Below are 23542 nucleotides of genomic sequence, written 5' to 3' on the forward strand. Positions count from 1 at the left end.
CCCCTCAGCAGCCTCCACTGATGGAAACCCGGGTAGTGTCATGATTCAAGCATGACACATAGGGACAAAAAAATTAATTTAACAGTGACAATGACCACTTAAATTGGAGGACAAGTTAAAGATGAGTCTTGTTTATTTATGCATTCATTATGAGGTGCTGTAGAAACCCTGTGAGTCTGAGTAACACTACTGTGTGGTGAGTGGGGAAAGTGTGTGTGTGTAGATCAAATCAAATTTTATTGGTCGGGTACACCATTTTACATACATAATCCAAAAGTTTTAAAAAATTAACAAGAAATTATGACATTTAACATAGAGATGTATGCGAGGGGGACTGTTTGGCAATCAAGGCTGTGAACGGCTTTCCTGTGCGTGCTACTGTACATGTTATTGGATGCTGACAGTGGCCAGTTGGTGCAGTCAGTATTAAACAGCTCTATGGTGCGTTGGTGACAAGATTATGTAACACTGCTATGTTAATTGACGACAGGATGGCAGAGCCAGTCAAACTCAACTCTCGCCCACTATCTCGCTCTTATATCGCTCCTTCTCTCTCTGTTTCTGCCTTCTACTCTCCATTACCTAAACAATGTAGTTAAAATACTACTACGACTAAGATATTCTGTTCAAACCAATAATGATTGAGGTAATGCTTTATCATGGTGGATTAATTAAAATACATACGCTCATGATATTTTCAAGACGTTTTATTTTTTTACATACATACCATGGTCTACTCTACATGTTGCCTACACTGTGGTGTCTTTACAAAGATGTCTGTCCACGAGGCAGCAGCTGCTTCCCCTTAAGCAATGGATTGGTAACCAAATCTCTCCTGTTTGTTCTCTTTCTCTTCAGTACGAGAGCAACAGCCTCCACTCCTCTATCGCCCCATCACTGAGCTGATGAGAATATGGCTGCTGGTCAAAATAGCACGGGGAGCTGGGAGAAGGTGCTGGGAAATGCTCCTCACCGCAGCAGCCATTTTAATGACACGTGACGATAACTCACACACCCCACTGCCGTGGTCTCATCACACCACGGTCATATTCTCAATCACTTCTTCAATATCATCTCCCCTGTAGCCACCGCTACATAGGAGATGTGACTTAACAGCATTGTGTTCTGTGTTCTGTTTACAACATAGCTTGTGTACAACATCACTGCGATCATCGATTTAAAATCTCAGGCTGGTCATTGTTGTTCACAACTCCTCCACACTCAGTGCGGGGAAATATTGATGCGCAAGGCAAACCCTCAAACAAAGCATGAACTTTATCAGAGAAACTTTGAAGCGTCTCCCATTGCAGACAATACATCTGTAGAGTGTTGATCTTGGTGGAGGCTTCCCCCAGGATGAGTGTTCTACTAAAAAAAGCAGACTCAGTAGAGTGCTGTTGACTCATCCCACCAATCACACGGCTCCCCTCGGACACAAACAGGAAGTGTGGGTTGTTATCAGTATTTCCAGGCCAAAAAAGCCAGCCTCTCAGCCTTGGCCAGATTAGGACACTGTCATTCCTATTGAGTTAATGAATTCCCTGTCCCATACAAAAGCTCAATTGATGTCTGCTATGGAAGAGAGAGTCCTTCTCAAAGCTCCTCAGAGTATCACTTTAACGAGTAGCGCCACAGCACAGGCCTCATTCGTTCCAGCCTGACCTCACAAACCCAGAGGAACACAAGAGAGAGCACAGAAATAACCGTTACACAGTTAGCATAATCCACGCATCAAGACACAATAAAGCCTTTGAGATTAGATGCAAGCGTTAGCCAAACCTTAACTCGTGGCTAGAAGTACTGTTGCGATATGTCGGTGCAATAAGATCATCAGTAAAACAGTAGATGATAAGGTTTTAAATACTGAGTAGCTGTCCACTCAAAATGTACTATTTAGCATGGTAGCAGTTATTTGTATGCTACAACATTAGAATGTTGTGTTAACCACTGCAGTGACATGCATGTCCTCACAAACAACGTACACTGATGAACCTTTTGTGTATGAAGTAAGATAGTGAAAATCACACACCTAGGCCATCTATACATAAAAATGTAATTGCATTGAGTGTAGTGAGACATTCTGTTTTGTTGCTAAGGACAACCCTGGAATAACAGAATCACTCAGAAGCCAGTCTCAGTCTCCTCTGACATTGAGGGCTTTATTTCCTTATAACGTAGTTGGTACCATTTAAAGGCACAGACAAATGGAAGGCTACAGAGGCACGACAGAGCAGGCCCATATAAGAAACCCTAAATCAAATCAAATCGTTATTGGTCATATACACATATTTAGCAGATGTTACTACGGTTGTAGCAAAATGCTTGTGGTCCTAGCTACAACAGTGCAGTAACATTAACAATACACACAAATCTAAAATGTAAAATAATGGAATTTAGAAATATTAGGACGAGCAATGTCAGACTCCAGAGTATGTATGGCAGCTTCATTAATTAGTACCCGCAAAACACCCGTCTCAATGTCAACAGCGAAGAGGCGACTCCAGGATGCTGGCCTTCTAGGAACGCGTCTCCTTCCTGATCAGTATGACGGCTGCATGGTCCCATGGTGTTCTTACATCAGCTGATATCTCAAAGTGCTGTACACTTTCTTCAACACACTGTCTGTGTGGGTGGACCATTTCAGATTGTCAGTGAAGTGAAGCTTTTCACCTTCTCTGCGGCCCGTTGATGTGGATGTGCTCCCTCTCCTGTCTCTTGAAGTCCACGATCAGCTCCTTTGTTTTTTTGACATTGAGGTTATTTTCCTGGCACCACCCTACCAGGGCCCACACCTCTTCTCTCATCATTGTTGGTAATCAGGCCTACCACTGATGTGTTGTCTGCAAACTTGATGATTGAGTTGGAGACGTGCATGGCCACGCAGTCATGAATGAACAGGGAGTACAGGAGGGGGCTGAGCACGCACCCTTGTGGGGCCCCTGTGTTGAGGATCAGTGTCGTAGAGGTGTTGTTGCCTACCTTCACCACCCGGGGGCGGCTCATCAAGAAGTCCAGGACCCAGTTGCACAGGGAGGGGTTCAGACGCAGGGCCCCGAGCTTAATGATGATCTTGGACGGTAGTATGGTGTTGAAGGCTGAGCTGTAGTCAATTAACAGCATTCTAATCGATTAATGTGAGAACACTGAGGAGAACCAAGCAGGCACACCACCACCACATACATACAGCAGTCCTTGTGTAATAATGTGAATATGGAGACCAGGAGGAAGAGGGGTGTCTGACCTGGTGATTGTTGTGTGAGGAGGAGCGAGAACCATGATGAAGTGAACAGGAAAACAGGAGGAGACATGGTACAGTATGTTGTGTGACTCAGAGAGAGAAGGGCTTCAGGGAGAGTAGCAGGTCTAGTCTACTATGGCCTGCTTCACTCTCCTCACAGACACCATATACACTGCACTTGATTTCCTCACAGAACTGGAAAAGAGTCTGCTGTTTTTCAGTCTATAAAACACAGACAGACAGAACCCATCAGTTTTTATCCACAACTGAGGGACATGACTAGGGAGGCACCATATATATCAGCCTTCATATCTTGAGAGCGAGAAAGACAATTAGACATAACCAAATAACTTGACACATTGGGGGGGATAAACAACCAAAAACAGAGAAAACTAGAATGCCATTTGGCCCTAAACTGAGAGTACACAGTGGCAGAATACCTGATCACTGTGACTTTGTCCAAACTTAAGAAAAGCTTGGACTACTAACAGACTCAGTGAGAATAACCTTGCTATTGAGAGGCCAACGTAGGCAGATCTGGCTCTCAAGAGAAGATGGTTATGTGCACACTGCCCACAAAATGAGGTGAAAACTGAGCTGCACTTCCTAACCTCCTGTCAAATGTATGACCATAAAGACACATACTTCCCCCAGATTACACAGACCCACAAAGAATTTGAAAACAAATCCAATTTTGATCAACTCCCATATCTATTAGGAGAAATACCACAGTGTGCCACCACAGTAGCAATATGTGTGACTTGTTGCCACAAGAAAAGGGCAACCAGTGAAGAACAAACACCATTGTAAATACAACCCATATTTATTATTTATTTTTCCTTTTTGTACTTTAACTATTTTCACATCGTTACAACACTATACATATCCATATGACATTTGAAATGTCACTATTCCTTTGAAACTTTTGTGAGTGTAATGTTTAATGTAAATTGTTAATTTAACTTTTTTTTTAATGTATTATCTATTTCACTTGCTTTGGCAATGGAAAAATATGTTTCCCATGCCAATATAGCACTTTTTTGTCAGTTATATTTGACCGTGCATGGCCTCTCTGTAACCCCATGTGAACCGTCCCCCTCCCTCCCTCCCGTGATCCTTCCATCCCTGCACATGCCCTGCTGCTCTCGGGTGACTGGGCCATCGGTTGACACAGGAGCACGACATGGTGCACAGACCAGCCTGTAATACTTCAAAGGTTAGCAGAGGAAACACTTATCACAATCAGCAGCACACACACACACACACACACACACACACACACACACACACACACACACACACACACACACACACACACACACACACACACACACACACACACAAACCTGTAGCTTGCCTACTACTAAGGGGGAGGGGCCGTGGCCACCAAATGGCATTGTCCCGGTCCAAACAAGGAGTAACAATCTCCTAATGGGGCTTTATAAAGCAACCTCTCCCCAGCAATACACAGACACATACACCTGGATGTGTCCTCGGTCACTGTGAATGAGGTGTTCTCCTGCATCTCTCTTCTGTTCAGCATGAGTGTCCTGGTCTGACCTAATCAACCCCATAGCCAGTGACCTAAACCACATCCCCATGTGACTGCAGCTGAAATTAGCAACATTACAACTAGTCCACAATCACCCCTGACCATGTCACAGCCATCATCATTAACCTGTTTTCACCCCTATACATTGGTAATGTTTCCTCTACAATCACAAACAATACATCATCCCCTGGCCTGGCATGCAACCATCACTCCTGTTGTTGTGAGCTGGGTGCTATAAGGGGGGGTGACATCAATGTGATAACTTAACCACAATCTATACATAACCACCACCGTTCACCAGTTATAATTACCTTTAGTCACTGTAACCTAAGCTATCTACCTCAGAGACAATCAATAACCTACTGCCTACAGTCTTATCCCTGTCATCTCCAATGAAGTGCTAACCATCACACACAACCCTGAGTCTATCCTTCTCGCCATCATTGACCATAGTTACACTCCCCCCTGGTCCTTGTCTCAGATTGACACTTCTCCTCAGGGCCTCCTTCCCACCCAATAGATTAACGTGTGGGCAGGTGTGTGGTATGATACAGTGGGAGGGAAGGACAGAGCTGTTGATTCAGTTAGGACAGGCCTGACTGGTCTCACCTCCTGCCTTACAATCCCATTACCAATCCACCCTGGCCCGAGAGTGTGTTCACAGGAAGCCCTTTATTTCTTTGTCCCTCTGGCTGTGTCCCTCAGTGCTGCAGGAAATAACCCAGCAGCCTCCTGTAAACAGTCCTCTCTTCCTTTAAAGCACTACATCATGGATGCTTCCAGCCAACAAATCAGAAGGTGTGAATCTGTGCTGTATAGAGTGGAACAATCTCCTCCCATACTGTATATAAAATAAACAGTTTATCTTGTGCCTTGTCCAACTACATGGATCTCTTCAATGCCCTCAGTGATGGGGATTCGAGTCAACTAACCTCTGCCGTTTGGTCGTCACCGAACTGCTGCACTGGCAAACTAATCCAAGAGCCTAATGCATATTTAATTGATGACAGACTATTTTAGGGAGCCTCTGCTCTCTCTTTGGCTGGCACAATTGACTCAGATATTTTCAACACTGACATTTGTGAGGCTAGACCCTGACAGTAATATTTGATTTGAGTGCAAAATTGCAGGACAAAAAGACAGAAATGATTCTGACTCAATTACATAGCACTCTACATTCCCTTGGCCGATGAAGGACTGGCAAGGAGAAGATTGCATTCAGATCACCCGCTTTTGGTTCAGGACAGAGAGGACAGAAATACATAGAACCAGGGTAGAAAATAGCCCATCTCTGCACTGACAGAGATGGCACCACTGAGGCAAACACACATTGCTCTAAAATCAATCACGTTTTGAACATCACAGTTCCAAAATAGATCAGAAAGGCAAAAGGAGGTTGTGGAGGCACGCTGCTGCTCAAAATAGCTGTGTGTGAAAATCAGTTTATTTCCTCTCTACAGCTCCGTTCCCCAGAGCAGCAGAGCCCCCCCCCCCCCCCCCCCCAGAGCCTGTGCTTGGATTTCAGCTACGACCTACATTCAGCCCTTCCCACAAGGGCAACACAGAGTTGGACTTCTTGGCCGACTTCACTGCGACAGAAAGGAGACAGTGAGCCACACTCCGCCATCACATTACTGACTGCATGTCTTCCTCCTTGATAATGAGATACAGAGATGTTTCAAAGGGTGGACATGATTTTGTTGCATGTATAGCGAACAACCTAGTGCCCAATGTTCAAGTCCTTAAACATTCAACGTAAAAACGATGGTGTGTCATGCCCCCCAGAATTAGCTGCATACTGTAGCCTACATTTGAGCGGCCAAAATGATTTTGTTTTGTCAGCGCTGAATCCTACCTAGCAGACCATCTGTGGTGAGGCTACTGTAGCCCGCATTTCCATCTCCATGTAAAATGACCTATGTGCACCAACATGTGAATTTCATAGGTGCATGTCAAATTGGGTGTCAAATACAATTAAGGCATATTTACATTTTTCAACCATTTTCCATTCGAAAAAGCAAAGGCTTTGATTTCAGATGAAAAAGGGGTCTTAGAAAACATCTATCAGAAAAAGTCTTGAAATGTATTAAAAATACATCAACACACAATCATCTTGAAGTAAAGACCCCTGCCAACTAATATCATGTTTAGTTTTTAAATTTAAGAAACATTGCCTTTGAAATTACATTGCCAAAATCCCACATATCTTTATAAGATATATTCTAATTTCTCTCCCTCATGAGGAGGGAGGATAATGAAAGTTCACAGGAGTAACAAGTAAAGGTAGACCTATCAATTAGTTCTAGTATTTTTACTGGTATACATTTTTTAAATGTTTTTATTAAAATTGGTAACGGAATTTCCAGAAAAGAAATCGCTAAACAACATTTTTGCAATTGAATTGGCTACAATGGGAAATCATAGTAGTCACAAACCACAGTTGGGTTCACAAGTTTGGACAGTACAGCACAGCACATTAAAGAAAAGTCGAGTATTGTACAAGCGTCGTAGGTCCTAATCCAGGCACTTGTCTTCTCCTGCCTGGACTACTGCAACTCACTGTTGGCTGGACTTGCAACTTGTGCCATCAAACCCCTGCAACTTATCCAGAACGCTACAGCCCACCTGGTTTTCAACCTTCCTAGGTTCTCTTATGTCACCCTGCTCCTCCGCACACTCCACTGGCTTCCAGTACAAGACCATAGTGCTTACCTACAGAACAGCAAGATGAACTGCCCCTCCCTACCTTCAGGCTATGCTGAAACCCTTACATCACAACATGATCACTCCGTTCGGCCACCTCAGGTCTGTTGGCCCTCCCAACTCTACAGGAAGCTAGGACAGCAGTGTCCCTACCTCTTCAAACAGTATCCTAAATAATCTTCCTCCTTACGTTACCGCAATTCCGTTACCGGGAGTAAATCTACTTCACTTACGGTAGTTCAATAACCAAAATAGATTTCAATGCCTCATGTCATAGCTGACACCACTTTCTTTCTGCAGACATCGTTGAATCTTAATTCGGAGCAGATATTTAAGAGTTTTTGGAAAAAGTGGACACACACTGAGGGATATTTTACTGAAATTCTGTTACAAACTTTGCATCTGCACTGTTCTTCCAGCAACTGTAATTTTGTAAAAATATTAAGTGTAAATTGTTAAAAGTAGTTTTATTTGTTCAACTGAAATCAATGTTTTTAATGTGGCATACATTTAAAGTACCGTGGAATTGCCCACAACAATTTCCGTTACAGTGGAATAGCCCACAGCTCTCTCTGTGTGCTGTGCTCCAGAGCCCAGGTCACAGCCATATTTGCTGACTTCCAGTGTTCACAGGACAAACTAGGAGGACGACCTCCCTCTCACCCCAGGGCTGTGCAGCCCTCTGGAGGAAGATTGCGGCGAGATCTCCCTGCTACTCCCTGACAGGAAGGAGACGTGATTATTTGACTGTAAAGCTCTTTCAAGACCCAGAGGGGAGGGGAGTTACATGCTAAAATAAAATAGGTGGAAAGCAGCAGTGTTTACACACTGAAGACACCAGGCTAGATGTAATTAATCACTAGAGTGGGAATGATATGGGAAGGACAGAGTGTGTGTGTGTGTGTGTGTGTGTGTGTGTGTGTGTGTGTGTGTGTGTGTGTGTGTGTGTGTGTGTGTGTGTGTGTGTGAGAGAGAGTATGAGTGTGTGTGTGTGTGTGTGTGTGTGTGTGTGAGAGAGAGTATGAGTGTGTGTGTGTGTGTGTGTGAGAGAGAGAGTATGAGTGTGTGTGTGTGTGTGTGTGTGTGTGAGAGAGAGTATGAGTGTGTGTGTGTGTGTGTGTGTGTGTGTCTGAGCGTGAGAGAGAGTATGAGAGTGTGCGGACATCAAACATAGGTGTTACCTGTCCGCTCCATGGTGTTTGTGGTACCTCCTCTACTACCTGCAAAACAATATCCATTTACTTTACACAAATACATATGTTGTAAGGACATATCCAACTACTCTTCTGTCCTTCCCAGCAGACCTGTTTGTATTTGGGGTACTTGATTTATCTTAAGAGTTTTGCACTTTGTACTTGTGTTTTGTACTGGACAAACTAAAACCAAGCAGGTGAAATATTTGACATGAGAAATCAATTTATGACTGACTGTCTTACTAAATTGAAATATGTTATTTGCATTTGTCTCCCCCTCTGTGGATTATGGTTAAACTAGGTGTAATCTTGTTCCAGACATAACAGAGTAGCTAAAGAGATTCCTTACTTCCAGGTGACAACTCCCTACTTACTGCTCCTAGTTTGTCCTGTAACTGCATACAGTAAAGCTTTAGTACTCATAACAGTCAAAACCCAGGCACAGCAACCAAGGCCTGAGCAGGTGTTTCATGTCCACACAACATATACACATCTCGTCATGTGTAATCCAGCCACTATGCTACAGGTATCAATACAGACTATACTGCCCTTGTCAAGTTCAGAACACTTGTTTATCCAGCATGTGATAGTAACACTCCTGACCTGATACAGACAGGTTTTCTCCCTTTATTCAAACACACTGCCCGAATATAGAACATTACTTATGTATGTATTCAACCAGATCAGTTCTCCTGTTGAAGGCCTATAGAAACAGTGCAGACATTGCTGCTAATCCACATTGCACTTGTTGATGGAAGATGTTATTAGACGTCACCTGCCCCTCATGTCCCTGCCAATTTCTCATCATTTGACTAAATTTATTTCAATTATATTGTTGAAACAAAACAAAGAAGAGTCATTCATGCCCACTTTCCAATACTCATTGCAAGATGACGCCGACAGAGATGGTCGCCTCGCTTCAAGTTCTTAGGAAACTATGCAGTATTTAGTTTTTTTTATGTACTATTTCTTATATTGTTACCCCAGGAAATTCTTATTACATACAGCTGGGAAGAACTATTGGATATAAAAGCAACGTCAATTTACCAACATTACGACCAGGAATACGACTTTCCCGAAGCGGATCCTCTGTTTGGACCACCACGCAGGACTATGGATATAATCCCAGAAGCAGTCCCAAAACAATGGCGAAGAAGGGGCAGACGGAGCAACCTCCTGGTCAGGCACTTTAGACGTGCACATCACCCACCACCCCCGAGTATACTACTCGCCAATGTCCAGTCTCTTGACAACAAGGTAGACTAAATTCGAGACAAGGGTTACCTTCCAGAGGGACATCAGAGATTGTAACATTCTCTGTTTCACGGAAACATGGCTCTCTCCGATATATTGTCGGAATTGTATCAGCAATCGGGCTTCTCCATGCATCGCGCCCGAAAAACACTTCTCTGGGAAGAGGAAAGGTGGGGGTGTATGCTTCATGATCAATGACTCACGGTGTAATCATAACAACATACAGGAACTCAAGTCCTTCTGCTCACCCGACCTAGAATTCCTTACAATCAAATGCAGTCATTTTACCTACCAAGAGTATTCTCGTCAGTTATAGTCACAGCTGTGTACATTCCCCCTCAAGAAGACACCAAGATGGCCCTCAAGGAACTTCACTGGATATTTATTGTAGCTGGGGATTTTAACAAAGCAAATTTGAGAACAAGGCTACCTAAATTCTATCAGAATATTGATTGCACTATGCGCATGGGTCATACACTCAATCACCGCCAATCTAACTTCCACGATTCATACAAAGCCCTTCCCGCCCTCCCTTTGGCAAATCTGACCATGACGCCATCTTGCTCTTACCGTCTAATAGGCAGTAACTCAAACAGGATGTACCAGTGACGAGAACAATTCAATGCTGGTCTGACCAATCGGAAGCCACGCTTCAAGATTGTTTTGATCACGCGGACTGGAATATGTTCCGATCAGCCTCAGAGAATAACATCGACCTATACGCTGACTTGGTGAGTGAGTTCAAAAAGATGTGCATTGGAGATATTTTACCCACTGTGACTACTAAAACCTACCCTAACCAGAAACCGTGGAAAACAGTCTGGGAAAATGGCTGAATATAAACAGTGTAGTTATTCCCTCCGCAAGGCAATCAAACAAGCAAAATGCCGGTACAGGGACAAGGTGGAGTCGCAATTTAACGGCTCAGACACAAGAAGTATGTGGCAGGGTCTACAGGAAATCACGGCATACTAAAAGAAAACCAGCCACGTCACGGACACTGACGTCACGCTTCCAGACAAACCTAACACCTTCCTTGCCCGCCTTTGAGGATAATACAGTGCCACCGTCGTGGCCAACTAACAAGGTCTGCGCCCACCCCCTCTCCTTCTCCATGGCTGATGTGAGTAAAACATTTAAATGTGTTAACCCTCGTTAGGCTGCTGGCCCAGACGGCATCCCTAGCCGTGTCCTCAGAGCATGCGCAGACCACCTGGCTGGTGTGTTTACGGATATTTTCAATCGCTCCCTATCCCAGTCTGTTGTCCATGCTTCAAGATGGCGCCCATTGTTCATGTACCCAAGAAGGCAAAGATAACATATTCTCATTCACTCCTTGAGATTTGTGTGTATTAGGTAGTTGTTGGGAAATTGTTAGATTACTTATTAGATATTACTGCACTGTCGGAACTAGAAGCACAAGCATTTCGCTAACAAGAAGCACAAGCATTAACCTCTTTATCCTACCCCCTCCTTTTTCGAACATTCTGTTAAAAATCGCGCAACATTTCAGCGTCCTGCTACTCATGCCAGGAATATAGTATATGCATATGATTAGTATGTGTGGATAGAAAACACTCTGAAGTTTCTAAAACTGGTTAAATCACGGCTGTGACTATAACAGAGCGTGTGTTTCATCGAAAAGCGCAAGAAAAACTGGTCACTGAAATCTGAAAAAAGTATCCATGCACCCCTTTCATGGATTATTTAAAGGAAACCAAATTTAATATGGAGACGGATGCAATTCCTACAGCTTCATCAAAAACGTCATTTTCATTGACAAAAATCCTTTGAGACATTACCAATAGATCCGTGATTCCATCCAGCCTACCTCAATCGATTTTGGAAGATTGAAAAATGGACACTGTTTTCTTGTGTAGCTGCTATTGAATACAGATCGCCCAGTGATCAATTTGATCGCTTATTAACGTTTACAAATACCTAAAGTTGGGTTATAAAAGTAGGTTGAAGTGTTTTGTCAAAGAATATAGGCAACTTATATAATTTTTAAACATGACGTTGCGTGTTGGAAGAGAGCTTTTTTCGTGAAGCAGACAGGCTATACAAATGGATATTTTGGGCATTCATGGACGGATTTAATCGGGAAAAAGACCAATTTGTGATGTTTATGGGACATATAGGAGTGCCAACAAAGAATATCATCAAAGGTAATGAATGTTTTATATTTTATTTCTGCGTTTTTGTGTAGCGCCGGCTACGCTAATTCTTTTTTTTACTTCACCTTCAGGCATTTTGGGGTGTTGCATGCTATCAGATAATAGCTTCTCATGCTTTCGCCGAAAAGCATTTTAAAAATCTGACTTGTTGGCTAGATTCACAACGAGTGTAGCTTTAATTCAATACCCTGCATGTGTATTTTAATGAACGTTTGAGTTTTAACGAGTACATTTAGCATTTAGCGTAGCGCATTTGCATTTCCAGGTGCCTACTTGAGACGTCTGCCTCTCAAGTAGGAGCAAGAAGTTCATCTGCCAACCATGTGTATGTGACCAATAAAATGTGATTGGATGTGATCATTCCTATTTAGATACAGGCTAGGGCTATTTCGCAGTTGTTTGGTCCTTCTGCTTCTAAAACTATAGCCTGCAGCATTCAAATGGAAAACGCTAACTAGCAGACAGCCCAGGCCATGAAGCCAGGACCATGTTAGTGGACACAGAACACAGCTAGGATTACCAATATGTATTTAAGGGCGGGTAAATAGCCTGCAAACAACTTCAAATCCACATTCTGTCCAAGACAGTACTACGGTCTGGTGTTAAGATACAAACAGAGCTCATTATTGCCGGTCGAGATGAAGATAGAAAATGGTCATCGTGTATGACTTATTATTAACCAGACGTTGGAGAAAAAGACAACGTGATATCCATGATAATGTTCCAATATGTGCAATGGTGAAAAGTAGGCCATCGTAAATCTGTTTGGCAATGATTCATTATTATAATTATTCTAATAATAGGGAATGCTATTCTTATTCTGCTGGTGTTCTGGCATTCCAGTCTTTCAGGACAGACGTTATTTGAAAGAGTGTATTAAACTAGTTCTTGGCTAAAGAGGAAACAAAGACAGCCCTTGCGAATGGCGAGACTCGCTAGAATTGTAGTTTATAATTACATACAGCACTCAGAAATGAGTATTTTGTTTGTTACAATGTAAAAGCCATAGAATAGATCATTGCGTTTGAGAAAATTCATTTGTGCAGATATAGATGTTTGTGCCGAGCTAGAAGGAAGCTGTTATCTGCAAAGCTTGATTACATTTTTCATGAGCGTGACCCAGTGGATATCACTGGAGGCTTGTGGTTCTCTCTCCCTCTCCTATCTTCCCCTCTTCTTCTCTCCATCTATTTCTCTCTCAGCTTCTCTCTCCTTTCCTTCTGTGGCCATCTCTCTCTACTTTCATTCCATATCCATCTTCTATCTATTTCTTTCTCTGTAATCTCAACATCCCTCCTCCTTCCTTCTTCACGTCTCTCTCCCCATATCTGCATTTTTCCCTCTCTCATCCCTCTATTGTCCCCATCTACTCTAATAGTGGACATTGATATAATAAACCAGCACACTAAGTCGACTGCAGTGTAGTCCATTCTCCAGTCACACACTTTATGCTAATGTGACCTCAAATTGGACAGCGGGCTATGAGGCTGCCTGAGTCTATTGCTGTTTTTACATTTTGGTCAACACATATCCCTCTCCTGCCAAAACCCCAAACTGCATCCATGTGTCTCTAAAATGTCAAAGCCCCAAGACTACCCCAAAACATTATATAATTCATTAAGAGAGCACTTCTGAAGAAACAATGATGCAAATCACTGATGTGGAACAATTAAAATGACAAAATAGTATTGGAGCCAAGGCAAGCCTATAATTAGTGTCCTATAGCTGGGATTCAGGGAATGAGTCAGTTGCTTCTATTCAACCACTGATTACTAAGCAACTCTGTAGAACAAGGTTTGTTTGTTGTGTGGTCATTCTCAATGATCATAAACAGATGACTACGACTGTGTATGCACACATACAGTTGAAGTCGGAAGTTTACATACACCTTAGCCAAATACATTTAAACTCAGTTTCACAATTCCTGACATTTAATCGTAGTAAAAAGTCCTTGTCTTAGGTCGGTTAGGATCACCACTTCATTTTAAGAATGTGAAATGTCAGAATAATAGTAGAGAGAATGATTTATTTCAGCTTATATTTCTTTCATCACATTCCCAGTGGGTCAGAAGTTTACATACACTCAATTAGTATTTAATAACATTACCTTTAAAATGTTTAACTTGGGTGAAAACATTTCAGGTAGCCTTCCACAAGCTTCCCACAATAAGTTGGGTGAATTTTGGGCCATTCCTCCTGACAGAGCTGGTGTAACAGTCAGTTTTGAAGGCCTCCTTGCTCGCACACGCTTTTTCAGTTCTGCCCAAAAATGTTCTATAGGATTGAGGTCAGGGCATTGTGATGGCCACTCCAATACCTAGACTTTGTTGTCCTTAAGGTCATTGTCTATTTGTAAGATCCATTTGCGACCAAGCTTTAACTTCCTGACTATCTACATAATTTTCCATCCTCATGAAGCCATCTATTTTGTGAACTGCACCAGTCCCTCCTGCAGCAAAGCACCCCCACAACATGATGCTGCCACCACCGTGCTTCACGGATGGGATGGTGTTCTTCAGCTTGCAAGCCTCCCCTTTTCCTCCAAACATATCGATGATCATTATGGCCAAACAGTTCTATTCTTGTTTCATCAGACCAGAGGTCTGCAGGCCCAGACGGCATCCCCAGCCGGCATCCCCAGACGGCATCCTCAGCCGTGTCCTCAGAGCTGGTGTGTTTACAGACATATTCATTCAATCCTTATCCCAGTCTGCTGTTCCCACATGCTTCAAGAGGGCCACCATTGTTCCTGTTCCCAAGAAAGCTAAGGTAACTGAGCTAAACGACTACCGCCCCGTAGCACTCACTTCCGTCATCATGAAGTGCTTTGAGAGACTAGTCAAGGACCATATCACCTCCACCCTACCTGACACCCTAGACCCACTCCAATTTGCTTACCACCCCAATAGGTCCACAGAAGACGCAATCGAAACCACACTGCACACTGCCCTAACACATCTGGACAAGAGGAATACCTATGTGAGAATGCTGTTCATCGACTACAGCTCTGTGCAACTGGACTTCCTGACGGGCCGCCCCCGGGTGATCTGGGGATCTGGAGCCCTCTCCTGTGCTCTCTGTTCACCCACGACTGCGTGGCCATGCACACCTCCAACGCAATCATCAAGTTTGCGGACGACACTACAGTGGTAGGCTTGATTACCAACAACGACGAGACGGCCTACAGGGAGGAGGTGAGGGCCCTCGGAGTGTGGTGTCAGAAAAATAACCTCACACTCAACGTCAACTAAACAAAGGAGATGATTGTGGACTTCAGGAAACAGCAGAGGGAGCACCCCCCTATCCACATCGACAGGACAGTAGTGGAGAGGGTAGTACGTTTTGAGTTCCTCGGCGTACACATCACGGACAAACTGAATTGGTTCACCCACACAGACAGCGTTGTGAAGAAGGCGCAGCAGCGCCTCTTCAACCTCAGGAGGCTGAAGAAATTTGGCTTGTCATCAAAAGCACTCACAAACTTCTACAGATGCACGATCGAGAGCATCCTGTTGAGCTGCATCACCGCCTGGTACGGCAACTGCTCCGCCCACAACCGTAAGGCTCTCCAGAGGGTAGTGAGGTCTGCACAACGCATCACCGGGGGCAAACTACCTGCCCTCCAGGACACCTACACCACCCGATGTCACAGGTAGGCCATAAAGATCATCAAGGACAACAACCACCCAAGCCACTGCCTGTTCACCCCGCTATCATTCAGAAGGCGAGGTCGGTACAGGTGCATCAAAGCAGGGACCGAGAGACTGAAAAACAGCTTCTATCTCAAGGCCATCAGACTGTTAAACAGCCCCCACTAACATTGAGTGGCTGCTGCCAACATACTGACTCAACTCCAGCCACTTTAATAATATACATTTATGGGAATTGATGTAAAAATGTATCACTAGCCACTTTAAACAATGCTACTTAATATAATGTTTACATACCCTACATTACTCATCTCATATGTATATACTGTACTCTATATCATCTACTGCATCTTGCCATCTTTATGTAAAACATGTATCACTAGCCACTTTAAAACTATGCCACTTTGTTTATATACCCTACATTACTCATCTCATATGTATAAACTGTACTCTATACCATCTACTGCATCTTGCCTATGCCGTTCTGTACCATCACTCATTCATATATCTTTATGTACATATTCTTTATCCCTTTACACTTGTGTGTATAAGGTAGTAGTTGTGGAATTGTTAGGTTAGATTACTCGTTGGTTATTACTGCATTGTCGGAACTAGAAGCACAAGCATTTCGCTACGCTCGCATTAACATCTGCTAACCATGTGTATGTGACAAATAAAATTTGATTTGAACTATAGTTTGTTAACAAAAAATGCATGGAGTGGTTGAAAAACAAGTTTTAATGACTCCAACCTAAGTATATGTAAACTTCCGACTTCAACTGTATGTTTACAACAGGTATTTTCCTGATAAGCCATCATCAACCCTATACTATATATAGTAGTCCTGCACTGCAGCACAATGGATCTACTAAACAGTATAAACTTGTATGGATGTTGGTCAGGGTATTCTGCCTTAAACAGCATAGCGTGGGTTGGTGTGAGTGTCTCTATTCTCAGTCTGTAGTCAGTGCACGTCTGACGTGAGAGGGGAGAGAGAGGTGAATCGGTGAGACACTGTGTCTATGTGCTGTGCACACTAACATCTCTCTTCCAGAGATGAATGGTCTAAAATGAGAGCGAACAGAGGGGTACTTACCTACAGAAGACCTGTTAAGTCAACTGCATAGTGATGCTTCTGTCCATGGCAAGAAGAACATGACGGGAGACAGGAAATGAATTTAAGATTCACCATATTCCCGTCAAGCTACAATTCTGAGTTTGTGTTTCAGCGCAATAGCAGCAACGCCACTTGATTTGGTACAAAGTTGCCTTGCCGATGTTGACTTCCATGAAAGAAGATGTGCACCGTCTGAATTCCTTTTGGGTTTCCTTCTGTCTATATGTCCGTCTGCCTGTCCGTCTGCCTGTCTACAGTCTTGAAGGTTCTGACATATTGTCTCAAACCAGCGACCTCACCCAAACATCTGCTGCTTTAACCCGTCAATGTCGAAGGAGAGGAACAGAAGTCCTCTTCTCCCCTCCACACACAGATACATAATGTAACACAATCTAATCTTCAGCAAACAAAACAAATATATCACCCACTGACAATTGTACACTTGGCTATTTGAGTAGCATTTCTGATACCACACTAGTCTGTTTCGCATTACTGACTGAGGCATGTTTTCATGCAGGTTTTCCAGACAGCAAACAAAGAGGCGGCTAGCATATTCTCAGTACAGTAGCATAAGCATGCACCTCCATCATGGCCTCCATCTTGGCCTGATCTAGCTGGCGTGTTGGTGTGTGCACGCAGGGGAAGGGGTCACAGGGATGGGTGAAGACTGGGTTCAGTGCCCGTGCTCCCAATTCCATGAGGAACACAACCATCTGCCCCACCAATGGGTTAATCCATAGCACACAGGCCGTCCTTTCCAGCATTTTCCTCTCCACATATTCCCTTGCGGGTCAGGGGTCGCATTCCGAGCCCAGGCACCACTGGACTGAACAGACTCCCCCCACCCCCATTTTAGGAGGAAGAGGTCGACAGGCTTTGTTATGGCTTTTGATTGATTGGCAACATTGATTAGAGAGGTTTTATGGAGAGGCTGTTGTTTTCACAATGCTGGCTGAAAGAGGCTCATGGTGAGGAGAGAGAGACAGGAACACACACACACACACACAGAATGAGATCAAAACAGGCCTTTCCCTCAACCTGTGACATGCTCCATTTTCCTCTGCAAAGCCTCTGTTTTCAGCACTAAATTATTTGAACAGAGGGGGAAGCATCAGGGAGGCGGGATTAAAATAAGAAAAATCTGAGGGTCACTGAGACTAAATTACCCAGAAACCTGCCTAAAATACCGCAACCAAGATGGGTATTTTTTTCAGCTAGTAAAAGCTCCTTCACCGAAGGCTAGCACGACGGCAGAGGGTAAGAGAGAGAAAGGCTTTAAAACAATCAATTTACAGAGGGATGGCGAGAGAGCGCCAGGGGGTGGAGGGGAGGAGCAGACGGAGAGATGGATCGAGGGAGAGAGAAAGGGAAAGAGAGAGAGGGAGACAGCGAGGGGGACAGGAGAAGAGGAGAGGGGGTAAACTAGTATCCTGGAAACCCTGCTGCTAGCCAGCTCTGGTGCAGGCATGTCAACAGATCACAGCTTAATAATAGAGCCCCCATCACAGAGCACTGCTGTCTCCGCCAGACACACACGCACAAGACACAGACAGCTTCCGTTTGACCAAAACACATCAGCTGACATGTCTGCCAGCGATCTGCCTCTGTCTCATATACTGATATGTTCCGCCTGATGAACAGCAATCCCCCCCACTACCACACTCTCTTTATCTCTCCATTCCTTATTTCCCACCCCAACCATTAAATCCTTGAAGCCAAAGCCAAATAGTGAGCAAATACCTCTGAGCTGTGATTTCCTCAGCTAGTCCAGGGCTACACGACACACAGCAGAGAATCCAGTCAGGTAGGATGAAAAAAAACACAAAACAGATAGCTCTTTATCCACAGGGAGCGCATCAGACGCTCACATCCAAGCGACTTCCTCCCACCGTCTGTCTGTGATTCGCTGTCGATATCTGTCGGTCTGTCCCTCTGTCCGATTGGTTTTCCTGTTCCTGCCAGGCTGAGAATCCAGGCTCAGCCAATGTGAGATATACTCTCACACACACAAACACTTACAGTGCTGTGCTCCTCCGCTCTGCTTCTGTCTGACTGAACCAAACCAACGTCTCCAGTCTCCCACATGCACCTACCCACCTCCTCTCAGTCTCTCGCTCTCTCACTCGGTCTCGCTTGCCCTCGCTCCCCCTCCCTTTTTTCTCTCTCCTCCCCTCCCCTCCCCTCCGTAGCCTATATATCTCTCTATCACACACAGACGTTGTCACACATGGTTCCTCTGTTCTGACAAACAAGGCAGTCCCAGCAAAGGAGCCCATCCCCACGCATCATGTGACCCCCGCAATCAACACTACCAAAGGCAAGCACGGGGCAGGGATGTACGGAGCTGGTCTACTGGGGCTGGGCTGCTCAGGCTAGAAGGATGGGGCTAGGTCTGGACAAAAGGCTGGGGATGGGGTGGAATAGGCTTAGATTAGGGACTGAATGAGATGTGGCATGTAGAGTGTGGGTGCATGAATATACACTGAGTATACAAAACACAGCTCCTTCCATACCATAGACCGGCCAGGGGAATCCAGGTGAAAGCTATGATCCCCCATATTAAATCCACTTCAATCAGTGTAGATGAAGGGGAGGAGAGGATAAAGAAGGATTCTTAAGCTTTGGATTGTGTGTGTGCCATTCAGATGGTTAATTGGTAAGACAAAAGATTTAACTGCCTTTGAACGGGGTATGGTAGTAGGTGCCAGGTGCATCGGTTTGAGTGTGTCAAGGAATGCAACACTGCTGGGTTTTTCACGCTCAACAGATTCCCCTGTGCATCAAGAATGGTTCACCCCCCAGCTAACTTGACAACTGTGGGAAGCATTGGAATCAACATGGGCCAGCATCCCTGTGGAACGCTTTCGACACCTTGTAGAGTCCATGCCCCTACGAATTGAGCAATTCGGAGGAGCAATTAATATTAGGCAATATTAGGCAGGTGTTCCTAATGTTTGGTATACTGAATGTATGTTGACACTGTTTTGCTTCAATTCCAGTGTGCACATGTAGTCAGTCGCATGTGGGGAGTCATGGCATCTATCCCAGCCGAAACAGTTCGGAACAGTTTGTGCATATATTATGATGACATGACGTTTTTGTTTGTTTTGGACTTCGGCAAGGTTTTTTTCAGCTTTTCGGCAAAAACACATTATTTTCTCTCGAGGCAAGCCGAAGTCATTAGCCAAAGTCTCCGCCCCCTCGTCCGCGACTGGTGAACAGTAGGGAGAGACAACTCCTGCGTGAGACGACTCATCCTTATGCACATTTTTTCACGTCAGAAATACCGCACCAAACATCCTAGTCAGATGCAAAATTACACAACTAAGGTCTCCCTAGTCAAAAATGTCAAAATTAATGACAGACTTGAGTTATTTTAATTATGACTATTTTGAGGAAGTGTATACTGGCTACGGTGTCTCAAAATGGACAAACAGTGCTATTGATGCTTTTTTCTCGCTTTGCAAGCGAAAATATTTTAAGGGAGTGTGCGGGCTCGGCTAGTAGAGCTAGGCTAGGCACCAGCTGAACTGAAGCATGCTGATGCCTTCAGGAGGGGTGATGGGAGAAAGGGCGTGGGGTAAAGAATCAGCCACAAGTTCCTGTTCCTTAACCCCTCGAGGCTAGTCTCTAAGGCATACAAGTCTGACCACACTACAACTAACTCAATCAATACAGCATCTCCCAATGAACAATTATTTCTGTCCAAACTGACATTTTTTTAAATAATAATAATACATTTTCTGGATGGAAAAAAGTTTTCAGTGTAAACTTAAATAACTAAAACAAGATAAAGTATGTAGAAAAGATAATGGCCATATATATATATATATATTTTTTTTTTTTTAAGATAAAATAAAAGTCTCAACAGTCAGAGTATATAAAATCGTAAACATTATGCATTCAGGAGTATTTTTGTCATGTATGGGGCCCACTTTGATTTTGTTATAATGCTTGAGTCAGCTTTAAACTGCAAACTCTCAGCCTCATGGCAAAATGTGCAGAATTGCATGAAATTTACTTTAAAAATGAAACATTTTATTTGCACCAAATGGCAAAATGTGTAGAACTGCAGGAAATTAGCTTTAAACAAATAACTGCAGTCAACATGAGGGCTTCAATCATTTTCGGAACCACTGGCCATGCCAATGGCCACGCCCCGCAACAGCTATTTATTTTATTTCCCCTTTATTTAACCAGGTAGGAAAGTTGAGAACAAGTTCTCATTTACAACTGCGACCTGGCCAAGATAAAGCAAAGTAGTTTGACACATTCAACAACACAGAGTTACACATGGAATAAACAAACATACAGTCAATAAAACATTAGAAAAAGTCTATATAGAGTCTGTGCAAATGAGGTAGGATAAGGGAGGTATAAGGCAATAAATAGGCCATGGTGGCGAAGTAACTACAATATACCAATTAAACACTGGAATGGTAGATGTGCAGAAGATGAATGTGCAAGTAGATACACTGGGGTGTAAAGGAGCAAGATAAATAAATAAATACAGTATGGGGATGGGGTAGTTGGTGGGGCTATTTACAGGTGGGTTATGTACAGGTGCAGTGATCTGTGAGTTTCTCTGACAGCTGAGGCTATGTACAGGTGCAGTGATCTGTGAGTTTCTCTGACAGCTGGTGCTTAAAGCTAGTGACGGAGATATGAGTCTCCAGATTCAGTGATTTTTGCAGTTCGTTCCAGTCATTGGCAGCAGAGAACTGGAAGGAAAGGCAGCCAAAAGAAGAATTGGCTTTGGGGGTGACCAGTGAGATATCCCTGCTGGAGCGCGTGCTACGGGTGGGTGCTGCTACGGTGACCAGTGAGCTGAGATAAGGCGGGGCTTTACCTATCAGAGACTTGTAGATGACCTGGAGCCAGTGGGTTTGGCTGCGAGTATGAAGCGAGGGCCAGCCAACGAGAGCATACAGGTCACAGTGGTAGGTAGTATATGGGGCTTTGGTGACAAAACGGATGGCACTGTGATAGACCGCATCCAATTTGTTGAGTAGAGTGTTGCAGTCTATTTTGTAAATGACATCGCCAAAGTCGAGAATTGGTAGGATGGTCAGTTTTACGAGGGTATGTTTGGCAGCATGAGTGAAGGACGCTTTGTTGTGAAATAGGAAGCCAATTCTAGATTTCATTTTGGATTGGAGATGCTTAATGTGAGTCTGGAAGGAGAGTTTACAGTCTAGCCAGACACCTAGTTATTTGTAGTTGTCCACATATTCTAAGTCAGAACCATCCAGAGTAGTGATGCTGGACGGGCAGGCAGGTGCGGGCAGCAATCGGTTGAATAGCATGCATTTAGTTTTACTTGCATTTAAGAGCAGTTGGAGGCCACGGAAGGAGAGTTGTATGGCATTGAAGCTCCATTTTGATCCAGATAAAAACCCTGAATAACCAGGAATGAGGGAGATGTTTGCCTACAGAAAAGCCACTTCATTTAGGAAATGGCTACATCCTTGACTATATTACAATACAAATAAATGGCTATGTTTTTGATGTTATAAACATTATAACAAGACAAGATTCAAATCTCGACGTCCTCAGTCTCACCTTTCTCACTTTCACAGCAGAGGGAGCACTTTAGGTTTACAGGAGTTCAGACAACAAACCCAACCTGACAGAGCAAACTCCTCAGAAAACAGGGCAGAAGTGTCTATGGGAATGTGAGATATCCCCTAGGTTGCACAGAGAGACAAGAAAGCTGCTATTTCGGGGGACAGACATGAATCATGTTACCCCCGCTGGATCGGTGCTTCAAAATGAGACCTTACCCAGGGAGAAACTCTTACTTTAGATCAGCCAGCAGTTTAGGTTAGTCCATCTCTTTTATCATCAAAAGAACAAGAGGTCTGAGAACACTGAAAATATGCTTGCACACAAAATATGCTCAACACAGAAGCTACATAGGAAAATAATCACTAGCAGGATGAATTCACATCCTCACACACAACCTGTTAGTGTGTGTTTGCTGAAGGTGAGTGTGGAGGGGTTTGGGTATGTACCCCAGAGACTCCTCCCTTCATTGAATCCCTCTTGACAATGCCTTTCGTTGACTTAAACTAGTGATGATGTCAGCGTAATGACATTTCAAAAGACATTAAAAGCCCTTTGTTCACCCCCCCTCCGCCCGAGATCCATCCATCCAAAAGCACCCCATCCCTCAAACCATTTTATATATATATATTATTTTAATAAAGTTTTTTATATAAAGTGGAAAAAATTATTTTGCATATCGATTATTATGCATATCAATATATGCATATCGATAGCAACAACAGAATACAATTTGTGGAGTTAATTACACTCACTGTGTATCTCACATAGGCTTTGAAAAAGCACCCGCGAGTACCAGTCACGGCAAGTGGAGATGGCTGCTGGTAAGCTTCCTTGACATTAATTTTTGCCAACACATGGCTAGCCTTTGTTTAACCAGCTTAACAGCTGCTATTAGTGAAAATGTGTTTGGAGTTAGTCTATTAGCTAGAAAGGTATGTTAAGGGATTACCTCTTCCAATTATATGGTGGAGAGGTCAAAATAATGAATCTATATACCGAATCTATATATTTGAAAATGTTGATAAGGCCACTTCTTGTTGCCATTATTATTCACCATTTTTTGCTAACATATGATGGGGGTCCCTGGGTC

General features: G+C 43.7%; 1 protein-coding gene across 11 annotated transcripts in view; it reads right to left on the reverse strand.

The window, feature by feature from the left end:
- The window catches only part of LOC139371215 (membrane-associated guanylate kinase, WW and PDZ domain-containing protein 1-like), a 173765-nt gene that overhangs the window by 64849 nt on the left and 85374 nt on the right, over nt 1–23542 (reverse strand). The window contains exon 1 of one of the 11 annotated variants that reach the window (XM_071111413.1): nt 18625–18975. The exons of 9 other annotated variants lie outside the window; for them this stretch is intronic. The gene's annotated coding sequence lies outside the window, so the exon portion shown is untranslated. Of the gene's footprint in view, nt 1–16863; nt 16883–18624; nt 18976–23542 lie in introns of those variants that run through there. One more of the 11 variants, XM_071111414.1, reaches the window with a different exon arrangement.

Source organism: Oncorhynchus clarkii, chromosome 17 (genome assembly GCF_045791955.1).
Source record: "Oncorhynchus clarkii lewisi isolate Uvic-CL-2024 chromosome 17, UVic_Ocla_1.0, whole genome shotgun sequence".
Taxonomy (NCBI): Eukaryota; Metazoa; Chordata; class Actinopteri; order Salmoniformes; family Salmonidae; genus Oncorhynchus; species Oncorhynchus clarkii.